Raw genomic sequence first — 15976 nt, 5'->3', positions numbered from 1 at the left:
TAAACCCCTCTGGTGTTGCCCTTTACTCTGAATATAGGCCAGGTGCACTAAATGGCTGTCCTGCTATGTGAAGAACTGTCTAAGTTGTCCTCCCTTTCCTCACTTAATAAAATGTGTAATTGAGCACAGACCTGTCCTCCCCCGCCTGATGCACAAAGCAAAGTGAATTCAGCCTATATAGGGCAGCCTACTCTCTGGATTAAACATATACAAAAAGTGGAAGTTTACCGCCACATCGAATGGACTCGCCCTCATGGTCAACTACAGACTGCAAAAACAGTATAAACTCTTCACTGAGTGAGAGGCTCTTTAATACACATACCTTCTAACTGGGGTAACAGTCACGTTGCATCTCTGTTGTCTATGTAGCTTACGTCATGGCAACATGGCCCTGCAGCTACCCCCCATTCCATTCCTTACAAAATGGCTGATAAGACAAAAGTCTAGCCTACCACCACAATGGGTTTTAAAACTCTTGACTGTAATGTGGGATCATAAATGTGTGTCCCATGACTTCACCACGTGGTGTTCTTTGCATATTGCCTCCCGATTGACCATAAGCTTAATGAGGGCCTGTAGGAATGTAGGGGTTCATGAGGAAAGCATCGCTCTCTCTCTCTTGTGGCTTGCAATGTAAAGCAACGTCAAGTTAACAATACATGTGCCTTTATAAAGATATACCGTTAGAGGTTATTATACTCACGTACAGACAAGTTTGATTACCCTACACACCACAGATGAAGATAGGAATACGAATATTTGACTTCACTGTTTAGCAGCAGGCCTAGTTAATGGGTCAAATGTCCTATACGGAAAAAATCATATATTGGAATATTTTTCAATAGAATATTTAAATCTATTGGGAAAATGTATTTATCAAATATCTAAATATAATATATGTACTAAATACACACTCACACCTCACAACCTTCTCTACCCTGATGACAATGCTGAGTTTCTATTGACCTCTGGTACATTAGCATTAGGTTCTCAAAGTAGCATTTAGCATGCATTGAGTTTGTAGTTGAAAATCAATTCTGCAGCTATTGAGGTATAGCCAACCTGACAGTTATAAAAACAGTAAAAATGAATGAGGTGTTTATTTCGAAAATACATTTTGAACATAGAACATACAGTATCTTTAAATATATATTTTTAAATACATTTCCATCCAATGCCTGTTTGCCTGAGGCTGACCCCACGTTGGGCTGGTGGCCAAGAGGTTGCTGGTTCAGGCCCCCCGAGTCGACTGGGTGTGGGATTTGTCGATGTGCTCCTGTGGGATGCTCTGGATGGAAGCTTCTACTAGATGATTGAAATGTAAATGTTGAGCGGCTTCACTGCAGCTATGAAAAATGTTTTTTTATTTTTTATATATAAATCAAATCAAAGTGTATTTGTCACGTGTGCCGAAAACAACAGGTGTTGTAGACCTTACAGTGAAATGCTTTACTTACAGGCTCTAACCAATAGTGCAAAAAAGGTATTAGATGAACAATAGGTAAGTAAAGAAGTAAAAAGACAGGCTATATACAGTAGAGAGGCTATATACAGTAGAGAGGCTATATACAGTAGAGAGGCTATATACAGTAGAGAGGCTATATACAGTAGCGAGGATATATACAGTAGACAGGCTATATACAGTAGAGGGGCTATATACAGTAGAGAGGCTATATACAGTAGAGGGGCTATATACAGTAGAGGGGCTATATACAGTAGAGAGGCTATATACAGTAGAGAGGCTACAGACAGTAGAGAGGCTATATACAGTAGAGAGGCTATATACAGTAGAGAGGCTATATACAGTAGAGAGGCTACATACAGTAGAGAGGCTACATACAGTAGAGAGGCTATATACAGTAGAGAGGCTATATACAGTAGTGAGGCTACATACAGTAGAGAGGCTACATACAGTAGAGAGGCTATATACAGTAGAGAGGCTATATACAGTAGCGAGGCTACATACAGACACCGGTTAGTCAGGCTGGTTGAGGTAGTATGTACATGTAGATATGGTTAAAGTGACTATGCATATATGATGAACAGAGAGTAGCAGTAACGTAAAAGAGGGGTTGGCGGGTGGTGGGTGGGACACAATGCAGATAGCCCAGTTAGCCAATGTGCGGGAGCACTGGTTGGTCGGCCCAATTGAGGTAGTATGTACATGAATGTATAGTTAAAGTGACTATGCATATATGATTAACAGAGAGCAGCGTAAAAGACTACCCTTCAAAAGTTTGGAGTCAATTAGAAATGTCCTTGTTTTTGAAAGTAAAGCACATTTTTTTGTGTGTAGTTTGAGAAACAGACGCCTCACAAGTCCTCAACTGGCAGCTTCAGAAGAATGTCCTTTGTTTCTGGCCATTTTGAGCCTGTAATCAAACCCACAAATGCTGATGCTCCAGATACTCAACTAGTCTAAAGAAGGCCAGTTTTATTGCTTCTTTAATCAGAACAGCAGTTTTTCAGCTGTGCTAACATACTTGCAAAAGGGTTTTCTAATGATTAGCCTTTTAAAATGATAAACTTGGATTAGCTAACACAATGTGCCATTGGAACACAGGCGTGCTGGTTGCTGATAATGGGCCTCTGTACGCCTATGTAGATATTCCATAAAAAATCAGCCGTTTCCAGCTACAATAGTGATTTACAACATTAACAATGTCTACACTGTATTTCTGATCAATTTGATGTTATTTTAAATGGACAAAATGTTTTGCTTTTCTTTCAAAAACAAGGACATTTCTAAGTGACCCCAAACTTTTGAAGGGTGGTGTATATTTTAAAATATTTAAAATATAATTTCCCAGAGCGGTCAATTACAATTAGAAACATTCCAGAGCCCCGCCTCCAGCCCCGCCTCCAACTGACAGAGCAGTCATTACAATTTAGAATTGTTCTTCAGAAGAGCAGCTGTCACCACTGAAAAGTTTTCTCCTGGATAATGGCATTTTCTTTGATTATACATTCTTAACATTGATTTAAAAACTGTTTTGAACTTGGTGGGTGACAGAGGAAAAAGATGAGTTTTCATCGAACTTGCTAACACAGCTATTTACCTAGCTATCTAGCTAGCTCCTTCTTTCACTGCATGAAAGGCGGAGTTTCTGGGAGAAATCGGATCTGCTACAATATATTCCCGTGAATTTTGAGGTAGGAATTTCCCAATGCGAGTGTGCAGACTTCTGTAGACTCACGCGCATCCCAAACATTTGCTTGATACATGAATTTCTGTGATAGTAAATTCCCAATTATGCATAAATACAGTTTCTGGAAATTTCTGGGCTGCCACAGGTGCGTGCCTCTATCAATCAAATGTATTTATAAAGCCCTTCTTACATCAGCTGATGTCACAAAGTGCTGTACAGAAACCCAGCCTAAAACCCCAAACAGCAATCAAATGCAGGTGTAGAAGCACGGTGGCTAGGATAAACTCCCTAGAGGGGCCGGAACCTAGGAGGAAACCTAGAGAGGAACCAGGCTATGAGGGGTGGCCAGTCCTCTTCTGGCTGTGCCGGGTGGAGATTATAACAGAACATGGTCAAGATGTTCAAACGGTCATAGATGCCCAATAATCACAGTGGTTGTCGAGGGTGCAACAAGTCAGCACCTCAGGAGTAAATGTCAGTTGGCTTTTCATAGCCAATTTCAGAGTATCTCTACCGCACCTGCTGTCTCTAGAGAGTTGAAAACAGCAGGTCTGGGACAGGTAGCACGTCCGGTGAACAGGTCAGGGTTCCATAGCCGCAGGCAGAACAGTTGAACCTGGAGCAGCAGCACGGCCAGGTGGACAGCAAGGAGTCATCAGGCCAGGTAGTCCTGAGGTATGGTCCTAGGGCTCAGGTCCTGAGAGAGAGAGAGAGAGAGAGAGAGAGAGAGAGAGAGAGAGAGAGAGAGAGAGAGAGAGAGAGAGAGAGAGAGAGAGAGAGAGCATACTTAAATTCACACAGGACCCCAGATAAGACAAGATAAATACTCCAGATAGGACAGACTGACCCTAGCCCCCTGACACATAAACTATTGCAGTATAGATACTGGAGGCTGAGACATGATGGGTCGGGAGACACTACCTCTCGTTGGAAGAGAAGCCAACTTTCTGTGTCTCCGTTTTATCCCATTTCCAGGTTTGTAACGCTTATAAGCATGATTTCGTTTTCAAAATCTAGAGACGACATGTTTATCTAACTGTGATGAGTGTTCTGGTCATTTTCATGTATAATTGAAGTGTTTTGACCGAGTGAAAAACGAGTGAGATTTTCTCATTCATATGAGTGTAGCCAAGCTAAACTAGCTAACCTTATATGTAAGTTAATGAGGACAAGATGGCATCTCAGATCGTTTTTATTTCAGTTATAAACGTTTGTACAGCGCCTTCAGACAGTATTCATCAGTATTCACTTTTTCAAAAATAAAATTGTGTTACATATTGAATTTAAAATGGATTCAATTGCAATTTTTTTGTCACTGGCCTACACACAATACCATAATGTCAAAGTGGAATTATGCTTTTCGAAATTTATACAAATTAATTAAAAATAAAAAGCTGAAACGTTTGAGTCAATAAGCATTCAACCCCTTTGTTATGGCAAACCTAATTAAGGTCAGGAGTACAAATGTGCTTAACAAGTCACAAAATAAATTGCATGGATTCACTCTGTGTGCATTAACAGTGTTAAATATGATTTTTGAATGACTACCTCATCTCTGTATCCCACACTTACAACTATCTGTACGGTCCCTCAGTCGAGCAGAAAATTTCAAACACAGATTCAATAGCAAAGACAAGGGAGGTTTTCCACTGCCTCACAGAGAAGGGCACCTATTGGTAGATGGGTGAATATCCCTTTGAGCATGGTGAAGCTTTTAATTAAACTTTAGATGGTGAATCAATATACCAAGTCACTACAATGATACAGGCATCCTTCCTAACTCAGTTGCCGGAGAGGAAGGAAACCGCTCAGGGATTTCACCATGAGGCCAATGGTGACTTTAAAACAGTTACAGAGTTTAATGGCTGTGATTGGAGAAAAGTGAGGATGGACCAACAACATTCTAGTTACACCACAATACCAACCTAATTGACAGAATGAAAAGAAGGAAGCCTGTACAGAATAAAAATATTCAAAAATGCATCCTGTTTGCAACAAGGCACTAAAGTAATACTGCTAAAAAAGTGTCAAAGCAATTTACTTTTTGTCCTGAATAAAAAGCGTTATGTTTGGGGCGATTAAATACTACACATTACTGAGTACATCTCTCCATATTCAAGCATAGTGGTGGCTGCATCATGTTATGGGTATGCTTTGTAATGGTTGAGGACTTGGGAGTTCTTCAGGATAAAAAAAGAAATGGAATGGAGCTAAGCACAGGCTAAATCCTGGAGGAAAACCTGGTTCAGTCTGCTTTCCACCAGACACTGGGAGACTAATTCACCTTTCAGTAGGACAATAACCTAAAATAACCTACTTCGCTACACTCGCATTAACATCTGCTAACCATGTGTATGTGACAAATAAAATTTGATTTGATTTTTAACACAAGGACAAATCTATACTGGAGTTGCTTACCAAGAAGACAGTGAATGTTCCTGAGTGGCCCGAGTTACAGTTTTGACTTAAATCTACTTGAAAATCTATGGCAGGACCTGAAAATGGTTGTCAAGCAATGATCAACAACCAACTTGACAGAGCTTGAATAATTTTTTTATAGAATAATGTGCAAATATCATACAATCCAGGTGAGTAAAGCGTGAAGAATTTTGAAAATAATAAATGGGCAAATGTTGAAAGACTCACTGCTGTAATCGCTGACAAAGGTGCTTCTAAAAAGTACTGACTGAATACTGTGTGAATACTTATGTAAATGAGATACATGTTTTCACTATGTCATTATGGGTTATTGTGTGTAGATGGGTGAGAACATTGTTTTAAATCCATTTTGAATTCAGGCTGTAAAACAACAGAATGTTGAGTAAGTCGAGGGGTCTGAATACTTTCTGAAGGCCACTGTACATATGAACAACTCTAATGATATGTATTTTATACGTTTACTTTTTATGATATTTGTATCTAATGGTGGCATGCTAACATTTAATACACATATCTCTTCTATAATTTGTTTGTACTGTTGTACAAACTGTTGTTGCCCATACGATGCATGGGTGTATGTTGAGTTGTTTGCACACCATCATCTTTAGGGATAAACTAGCTAACACTTGCTAGGTAACTAGCTAGCTAACTAGCCTGGTTCAAAACCTGTTGCGTCACACCTCCACACCTAGAAAGCAGTGTTGGGGAACGTTACTTTGAAAAGTAACTGATTACTTTACAATGTTACTTACTATGAAAAGTTACTTGTTACTTTACAAATGTACTTTCTATGAAAAGTAACTCATTACTTTCCAATGTTACTTACTATAAAAAGTAACTTGTTAGTTGTTACATTACTTTTGCATGATAAAAAACAGAAAACCTCTGAAAACGTGTTGGTCATTCTTTTGAATGGTTTATAGCCTACGTATCCCTAATCTAGAACTCAATAATCTACAAACTACGTATCACTAATCTAGAACTCAATAATCTACAAACTACGTATCACTAATCTAGCACTCAATAATCTACAAACTACGTATCACTAATCTTGAACTCAATAATCTACAAACTACGTATCACTAATCTAGAACTCAATAATCTACAAACTACGTATCACTAATCTAGAACTCAATAATCTACAAACTACGTATCACTAATCTAGAACTCAATAATCTACAAACTACGTATCACTAATCTAGAACTCAGTAATCTACAAACTACGTATCACTAATCTAGAACTCAATAATCTACAAACTACGTATCACTAATCTAGAACTCAATAATCTACAAACTACGTATCACTAATCTAGAACTCAATAATCTACAAACTACGTATCCCTAATCTAGAACTCAATAATCTACAAACTACGTATCACTAATCTAGAACTCAATAATCTAGAACTACCTGTCACTAATCTAGAACTCTGGGCTATACTAACTCATGTAATAATGACAGACGCACTTTCTCCATTACAATACTTGAAAGAAATGATTTACACATCAGTAAATAGATACATAAAACCAACTGGGCACAGTAAAAGGAGATCTTAAATAGCGTACAAGGTATTACAGATATGAACTGGGCAGGGAGATTCTATGTAACTCTAGGCCTAAAGATCAGGCCAGTAGTTTCCATCTGTGGTGAAATCAAAAACAGGCCAGTAGTTTCCATCTGTCCCTGAAAACAATACCAGCCAACAAGTGACGACCTGAACATTATGTACAAACACGCACACAAACATGGGGGAAACAGAGGGTTAAATAATGAACATGTAATTGGGGAATAGAAACCAGGTGTGTAGAAAACAAAGACAAAACAAATGGAAAATGAAAAGTGTATCGGCGATGTCTAGAAAGCCGGTGACGTCGACAGCCGAACGCCGCCCGAACAAGGAGAGGGACCGACTTCGGCGGAAGTCGTGACACATCTACACCTACTATAAGAGCATTCTGTAAGTTCCTCCCCAAGGTTTCACAGACAATTCAAAATATCTATTTGGTATAGGGTAGCGTTGTTTAGGAATGTACAATCAGATTGTTTGAAGAACGATATAGAATGATTGCTAAACTCTATTCATCAAATCCCTAACTATTGCATCATCACGTTTCTGTACAACACAAAAGAGCAGTTATCAACATCGAAGGGACAGTAGTGGAGAAGGTGGAACGTTTTAAGTTCCTCGGCGTACACACCACAGACAAACTGAAATGGTCCACCCACACAGACAGCGTGGTGAAGAAATGTGGCTTGTCACCCAAAACCCTAACAAACTTTTATAGATGCACAATCGAGAGCATCCTGTCGGGCTGTATCACCGCCTGGTACGGAAACTGCACCGCCCACAACCGCAAGACTCTCCAGAGGGTAGTGAGGTCTGCACAACGCATCACCGGGGGCAAACTACCTGCCCTCCATGACATCTACAGCACACGATGTCACAGGAAGGCCATAAAGATCATCAAGGACAACAACCACCCGAGCCACTGCCTGTTCACCCCGCTATCATCCAGAAGGCGAGGTCAGTACAGGTGCATCAAAGCAGGGACCGAGAGACTGAAAAACAATTTCTATCTCAATGCCATCAGACTGTTAAACAGCCATCACTAACTCAGAGAGGCTGCTGCCTACACTGAGACCCAATCACTGGACACGAACAAATGGATCATTAGTCACTTTAAACAATGCCACTTTAAATAATGCCACTTTAATAATGTTTATATATCTTACATTACTCATGTCACATGTATAAAGGTAAAATTAAAATCAAACATGTACTGTATATACTGTATTTTATACCATCTATTACACCTTGCCTATGCCGCTCGGACATCGCTAATCCATATACTTATTGGCACATTCTCATTCACCCCTTCAGATTTGTGTGTATTAGGTAGTTGTTGGGGAATTCTTCAATTACTTGTTAGATATTACTCTTCTGTCGGAACTAGAAGCACAAGCATTTCGCTACACTCGCATTAAAACTTATTCGGGATCGGTGTCCCTTCCACGGGACGGTTGAGTTAACGTAGGCTAATGCGGACATAGACATATCTGATATTGGCAGAAAGCTTAAATTCTTGTTAATCTAACTGCACTCTCCAATTTACAGTAGCTATTAGAGTGAAAGAATACCATGGTATTGTTTGAGGAGAGTGCAACATTATGAACATGAAAAGTTATTTATAAACAAATTAGGCACATTTGGGCAGTCTTAATGCAAAACTATGAACAGAAATGCAATGGTTCATTGGATGAGTCTAAAACTTTGCACATACACTGCTGCCACCTACTGGCCAAAAATCTAAATTCCCCCTGGGATGGAATAATACATTATGGCCTTTCTCTTGCATTTCAAAGATGATGGTACAAAAAAATACAAAAGAACGGTTGGTTTTTTATTTGTATTGTCTTTTACCAGATCTATTGTGTTATATTATCCTACATTCCTTTCACATTTCCACAAACTTCAAAGTGTTTCCTTTCAATGGTACCAAGAATATGCATATCCTTGCTTCAGGTCCTGAGCTACAGGCAGTTAGATTTGGGAATGTCATTTTAGGAGAAAATTGAAACCATGTGCATGTGACCAATAAAATGTCATTTGATTTGATTTGAGAGACATGTTAAGATACTGTTTGTGTATTGATTGAACCAACCAACCCCCCCACATCATACCACTACAGCATCTCACCCCCCCCCCCCCCCCCCTTCCACTAACACACCATCACCCCCACCCCCCTACAATACCAATATAACCCCTCCCACACCACCCACCCACTTCCGCCATGCTACTTCATCCATTCTATTGTTCTATCGGTCCTGTCTTTTCTCATGACACTGCACCCCTCTAAGAAGGAGGCCAAAGGAGCAGATCAAACCATTGACCCCCCCCCCCCAACACTGAGATGGGGCCCCAAGAGGAAAGGCAGCTAACATCTGCTCCTTTAAGGCCAGCCTGGCAGATGGACAGCACAGAGAGAATGCTGCTCGTGCCTCTGGTCTGGAATTCTGGAGGGAAACAGAGACAAAAGATGAGAAGGAACAGAGGGAGGGAGTAAGGGGAGGAGCCAAACATGCCCTGACAAAGACCCATCAGAGTGGTGGCAAGGGATGAGGGAGGGAGGTAGAGAGAGAGAGAGAGAGAGAGAGAGAGAGAGAGAGAGAGAGAGAGAGAGAGAGAGACATGGAAAGAGAGAGAGAGACAGAGAGAGAGCGAGAGAGAGAGAGAGAGAGAGAGAGGTAGAGAGAGACATGGAAAGAGAGAGAGAGAGAGAGAGAGAGACATGGAAAGAGAGAGAGAGAGAGAGAGGTAGAGAGAGACATGGAAAGAGAGAGAGAGAGAGACATGGAAAGAGAGAGAAAGAGAGACATGGAAAGAGAGAGAGAGAGAGAGACATGGAAAGAGAGAGAGAGAGAGAGAGAGAGAGGTAGAGAGAGACATGGAAAGAGAGAAGAAGAGACATGGAAAGAGAGGAAGAGACATGGAAAGAGAGGAAGAGACATGGAAAGAGAGGAAGAGACATGGAAAGAGAGAGAGAGAGAGAGAGAGAGAGAGAGAGAGAGAGAGAGGTAGAGAGAGACATGGAAAGAGAGAGAGAGAGAGACATGGAAAGAGAGAGAGAGAGACATTGAAAGAGAGAGAGAGAGAGAGAGAGAGAGAGAGAGAGAGAGAGAGAGAGAGAGAGAGAGAGAGACATGGAAAGAGAGAGAGAGAGAGAGAGAGACAGAGAGAGAGCGAGAGAGAGAGACATGGAAAGAGAGAGAGAGAGAGAGAGAGACATGGAAAGAGAGAGAGAGAGAGAGAGAGAGAGACAGGGAAAGAGAGAGAGAGAGAGAGAGAGAGACATGGAAAGAGAGAGAGAGAGAGAGAGACAGAGAGAGAGAGACAGAGAGAGGTAGAGAGAGACATGGAAAGAGAGAGAGAGAGAGAGAGACATGGAAAGAGAGAGAGAGAGGTAGAGAGAGACATGGAAAGAGAGAGAGAGAGAGAGAGAGACATGGAAAGAGAGAGAGAGAGAGAGGTAGAGAGAGAGACATGGAAAGAGAGAGAGAGAGAGAGAGAGAGAGAGAGAGAGAGAGAGAGGTAGAGAGAGACATGGAAAGAGAGAGAGAGAGGTAGAGATTATAGTCCATAGTCAGAGTACCAAATATGGACGAGACTCAGCGCCTTGCAAAAGTATTCCCCCTTGGCATTTTTCTTATTTTGTTGCATTACAACCTGTAATTTAATGTATTTTTATTTGGATTTCATGTAATGGACATACACAAAATTGTCCAAATTGGTGAAGTGAAATGAAAAAAATGATTTGCTTAAATTTAAAAATAAAAGTAAACAACAGAAAAGTGGTGCATATCCCCCCATTTGCTATGAAGCCTTTAAATAAGATCTGATGCAACCAATTACCTTCAGAAGTCACATAACTAGTTACATAAAGTCCACCTGTGTGCAATCTAAGTGTCACATGATCTGTCATATGATCTCAGTACATATACACCTGTTCTGAAGGCCCTTAGTCTGCAACACCACTAAGCAAGGTGCACCACCAAGCAAGCGGCACCATGAAGACCAAGGAGCTCTCCAAACAGGTCAGGGACAAAGTTGTGGAGAAGTACAGACCATGGTTGGGTTATAAAAAAAAGATTCAACATTTTGAACATCCCACGGAGCACTGTTAAATCCATTATTAAAAAATTGAAAGAATATGGCACTACAACAAACCTGCCAAGAGAAGGTCGCCCACCAAAACTCACGGACCAGGCAAGGAGAGCGTTAATCAGAGAGGCAACAAAGAGACCAAAGATAACCCTGAAGGAGCTGGAAAGCTCCACAGCGGAGATTGGAGTATCTGTCCATAGGACCACTTTAAGCTGTACACTCCACAGAGCTGGGCTTTACGGAAGAGTGGCCAGAAAAAAAGCCATTGCTTTAAAGAAAAAATAAGCAAACACGTTTGGTGTTCGCCAAAAGGCGAGACTGCCCAAACATATGGAAGAAGGTATTCTGGTTAGACTAGACTAAAATGTAGCTTTTTGGCCATCAGGGATATGTCTGGCACAAACCAAACACCTCTCATCACCCCGAGAATACCGTCCCAACACTGAAGCATGGTGGTGGCAGCATCATGCTGTGGGTATGTTTTCCATCGGCAGGGACTGGGAAACTAGTCAGAATTGAAGGAATGATGGATGGTGCTAAATATAGGGAAATTCTTGAGGAAACCTGTTTCAGTCTCCAAGAGATTTGAGACTGGGACAGAGGTTCACCTTCCAGCAGGACAATGACCCTAAGCATACTGCTAAAGCAACGCTCGAGTGATTTAAGGGGAGACATTTAAATGTCTTGGAATGGGCTAGTCAAAGCCCAGACCTTAATCCAATTGAGAATCTGTGGTATGACTTAAAGATTGCTGTACACTAGCGGAACCCATCCAACTTGAAGGAGCTGGAGCAGTTTTGCCTTGAAGAATGGGTAATAATCCCGGTGGCTAGATGTGCCAAGCTTATAGAGACATACCCCAAGAGACTTGCAGCTGTAATTGCTGCAAAAGGTGTCTCTACAAAGTATTGAATTTGGGGGGGTGAATAGTTATGCACTCTCAAGTTCTGTTTTTTGTCTTATTTCTTGTTTGTTTCAACAACAAAAAAATATTTTGCATCTTCAAAGTGGTAGGCATGTTGTGTAAATCAAATAGTGAGGAGTATCTGTAGTGGGGAGTGTCTGTAGTATCTGTAGTGGGGAGTGTCTGTAGTATCTGTAGTGGGGAGTATCTGTAGTATCTGTAGTGGGGAGTATCTGTAGTGGGGAGTGTCTGTAGTATCTGTAGTGGGGAGTATCTGTAGTATCTGTAGTGGGGAGTATCTGTAGTGGGGAGTATCTGTAGTATCTGTAGTAGGGAGTATCTGTAGTGGGGAGTATCTGTAGAGGGGAGTATCTGTAGAGGGGAGTATCTGTAGTGAGGAGTATCTGTAGTATCTGTAGTGAGGAGTATCTGTAGTATCTGTAGTATCTGTAGTGAGGAGTATCTGTAGTGAGGAGTATCTGTAGTGGGGAGTATCTGTAGTGGGGAGTATCTGTAGTATCTGTAGTGGGGAGTATCTGTAGTATCTGTAGTGGGGAGTATCTGTAGTATCTGTAGTATCTGTAGTGAGGAGTATCTGTAGTGGGGAGTATCTGTAGTATCTGTAGTGGGGAGTATCTGTAGTGAGGAGTATCTGTAGTGGGGAGTATCTGTAGTGGGGAGTATCTGTAGTGAAGAGTATCTGTAGTATCTGTAGTGGGGAGTATCTGTAGTATCTGTAGTGGGGAGTATCTGTAGTATCTGTAGTGGGGAGTATCTGTAGTATCTGTAGTGAGGAGTATCTGTAGTGGGGAGTATCTGTAGTGGGGAGTATCTGTAGTGGGGAGTATCTGTAGTATCTGTAGTGGGGAGTATCTGTAGTATCTGTAGTGAGGAGTATCTGTAGTGGGGAGTATCTGTAGTGGGGAGTATCTGTAGTGGGGAGTATCTGTAGTATCTGTAGTATCTGTAGTGAGGAGTATCTGTAGTGGGGAGTATCTGTAGTATCTGTAGTGGGGAGTATCTGTAGTGGGGAGTATCTGTAGTGGGGAGTATCTGTAGTGGGGAGTATCTGTAGTGAGGAGTATCTGTAGTGGGGAGTATCTGTAGTGGGGAGTATCTGTAGTGGGGAGTATCTGTAGTGGGGAGTATCTGTAGTGGGGAGTATCTGTAGTGGGGAGTATCTGTAGTGGGGAGTATCTGTAGTATCTGTAGTGGGGAGTATCTGTAGTATCTGTAGTGGGGAGTATCTGTAGTATCTGTAGTGGGGAGTATCTGTAGTATCTGTAGTGGGGAGTATCTGTAGTGAGGAGTATCTGTAGTGAGGAGTATCTGTAGTGGGGAGTATCTGTAGTATCTGTAGTATCTGTAGTGGGGAGTATCTGTAGTATCTGTAGTGGGGAGTATCTGTAGTATCTGTAGTGGGGAGTATCTGTAGTATCTGTAGTGGGGAGTATCTGTAGTGAGGAGTATCTGTAGTGAGGAGTATCTGTAGTGGGGAGTATCTGTAGTGGGGAGTATCTGTAGTGGGGAGTATCTGTAGTATCTGTAGTAGGGAGTATCTGTAGTGGGGAGTATCTGTAGTGGGGAGTATCTGTAGTGGGGAGTATCTGTAGTATCTGTAGTGAGGAGTATCTGTAGTATCTGTAGTGGGGAGTATCTGTAGTGAGGAGTATCTGTAGTGGGGAGTATCTGTAGTGGGGAGTATCTGTAGTGGGGAGTATCTGTAGTGGGGAGTATCTGTAGTGAGGAGTATCTGTAGTGAGGAGTATCTGTAGTGAGGAGTATCTGTAGTATCTGTAGTGGGGAGTATCTGTAGTATCTGTAGTGGGTAGTATCTGTAGTGGGGAGTATCTGTAGTATCTGTAGTGAGGAGTATCTGTAGTATCTGTAGTGGGGAGTATCTGTAGTATCTGTAGTGGGGAGTATCTGTAGTGAGGAGTATCTGTAGTGGGGAGTATCTGTAGTGAGGAGTATGTGTAGTATCTCTAGTGGGGAGTATCTGTAGTATCTGTAGTGGGGAGTATCTGTAGTGAGGAGTATCTGTAGTATCTGTAGTGAGGAGTATCTGTAGTATCTGTAGTGGGGAGTATCTGTAGTGGGGAGTATCTGTAGTGAGGAGTATCTGTAGTGGGGAGTATCTGTAGTGGGGAGTATCTGTAGTGAGGAGTATCTGTAGTGGGGAGTATCTGTAGTGGGGAGTATCTGTAGTGGGGAGTATCTGTAGAGGGGAGTATCTGTAGTGAGGAGTATCTGTAGTATCTGTAGTGGGGAGTATCTGTAGTATCTGTAGTAGGGAGTATCTGTAGTGGGGAGTATCTGTAGTAGGGAGTATCTGTAGTGGGGAGTATCTGTAGTATCTGTAGTGGGGAGTATCTGTAGTATCTGTAGTAGGGAGTATCTGTAGTGGGGAGTATCTGTAGAGGGGAGTATCTGTAGTGAGGAGTATCTGTAGTATCTGTAGTGGGGAGTATCTGTAGTGGGGAGTATCTGTAGTGGGGAGTATCTGTAGTAGGGAGTATCTGTAGTGGGGAGTATCTGTAGAGGGGAGTATCTGTAGTGAGGAGTATCTGTAGTATCTGTAGTGGGGAGTATCTGTAGTAGGGAGTATCTGTAGTGGGGAGTATCTGTAGTGAGGAGTATCTGTAGTATCTGTAGTGGGGAGTATCTGTAGTAGGGAGTATCTGTAGTGGGGAGTATCTGTAGAGGGGAGTATCTGTAGTGAGGAGTATCTGTAGTATCTGTAGTGGGGAGTATCTGTAGTAGGGAGTATCTGTAGTGGGGAGTATCTGTAGTGAGGAGTATCTGTAGTATCTGTAGTGGGGAGTATCTGTAGTAGGGAGTATCTGTAGTGGGGAGTATCTGTAGTGAGGAGTATCTGTAGTGAGGAGTATCTTTAGAGGGGAGTATCTGTAGTATCTGTAGTGAGGAGTATCTGTAGTATCTGTAGTGAGGAGTATCTGTAGTGGGGAGTATCTGTAGTGAGGAGTATCTGTAGTGGGGAGTATCTGTAGTATCTGTAGTGAGGAGTATCTGTAGTATCTGTAGTGAGGAGTATCTGTAGTGGGGAGTATCTGTAGTGAGGAGTATCTGTAGTGGGGAGTATCTGTAGTGGGGGGTATCTGTAGTGGGGAGTATCTGTAGTGGGGAGTATCTGTATTTGGGAGTATCTGTAGTGGGGAGTATCTGTAGTTTGGAGTATCTGTAGTATCTGTGAGTATCTGTAGTATCTGTAGTGAGGAGTATCTGTAGTATCTGTAGTGAGGAGTATCTGTAGTCAGGAGTATCTGTAGTGAGGAGTATCTGTAGTGAGGAGTATCTGTAGTATCTGTAGTGGGGAGTATCTGTAGTAGGGAGTATCTGTAGTGGGGAGTATCTGTAGTATCTGTAGTGGGGAGTATCTGTAGTGGGGAGTATCTGTAGTGGGGAGTATCTGTAGTGAGGAGTATCTGTAGTGAGGAGTATCTGTAGTGAGGAGTATCTGTAGTATCTGTAGTAGGGAGTATCTGTAGTGAGGAGTATCTGTAGTGGGGAGTATCTGTAGTGGGGAGTATCTGTAGTGGGGAGTATCTGTAGTGGGGAGTATCTGTATTTGGGAGTATCTGTAGTGGGGAGTATCTGTAGTTTGGAGTATCTGTAGTATCTGTAGTGGGGAGTATCTGTAGTGGGGAGTATCTGTAGTATCTGTAGTGAGGAGTATCTGTAGTGGGGAGTATCTGTAGTATCTGTAGTGAGGAGTATCTGTAGTAGGGAGTATCTGTAGTGGGGAGTATCTGTAGTGGGGAGTATCTGTAGTGAAGAGTATCTGTAGTGGGGAGTGTCTGTAG

This window comes from Salvelinus namaycush, chromosome 28 (assembly GCF_016432855.1).
Source record: "Salvelinus namaycush isolate Seneca chromosome 28, SaNama_1.0, whole genome shotgun sequence".
NCBI lineage: Eukaryota > Metazoa > Chordata > Actinopteri > Salmoniformes > Salmonidae > Salvelinus > Salvelinus namaycush.
Note: the sequence above shows the minus strand (reverse complement) of the source record.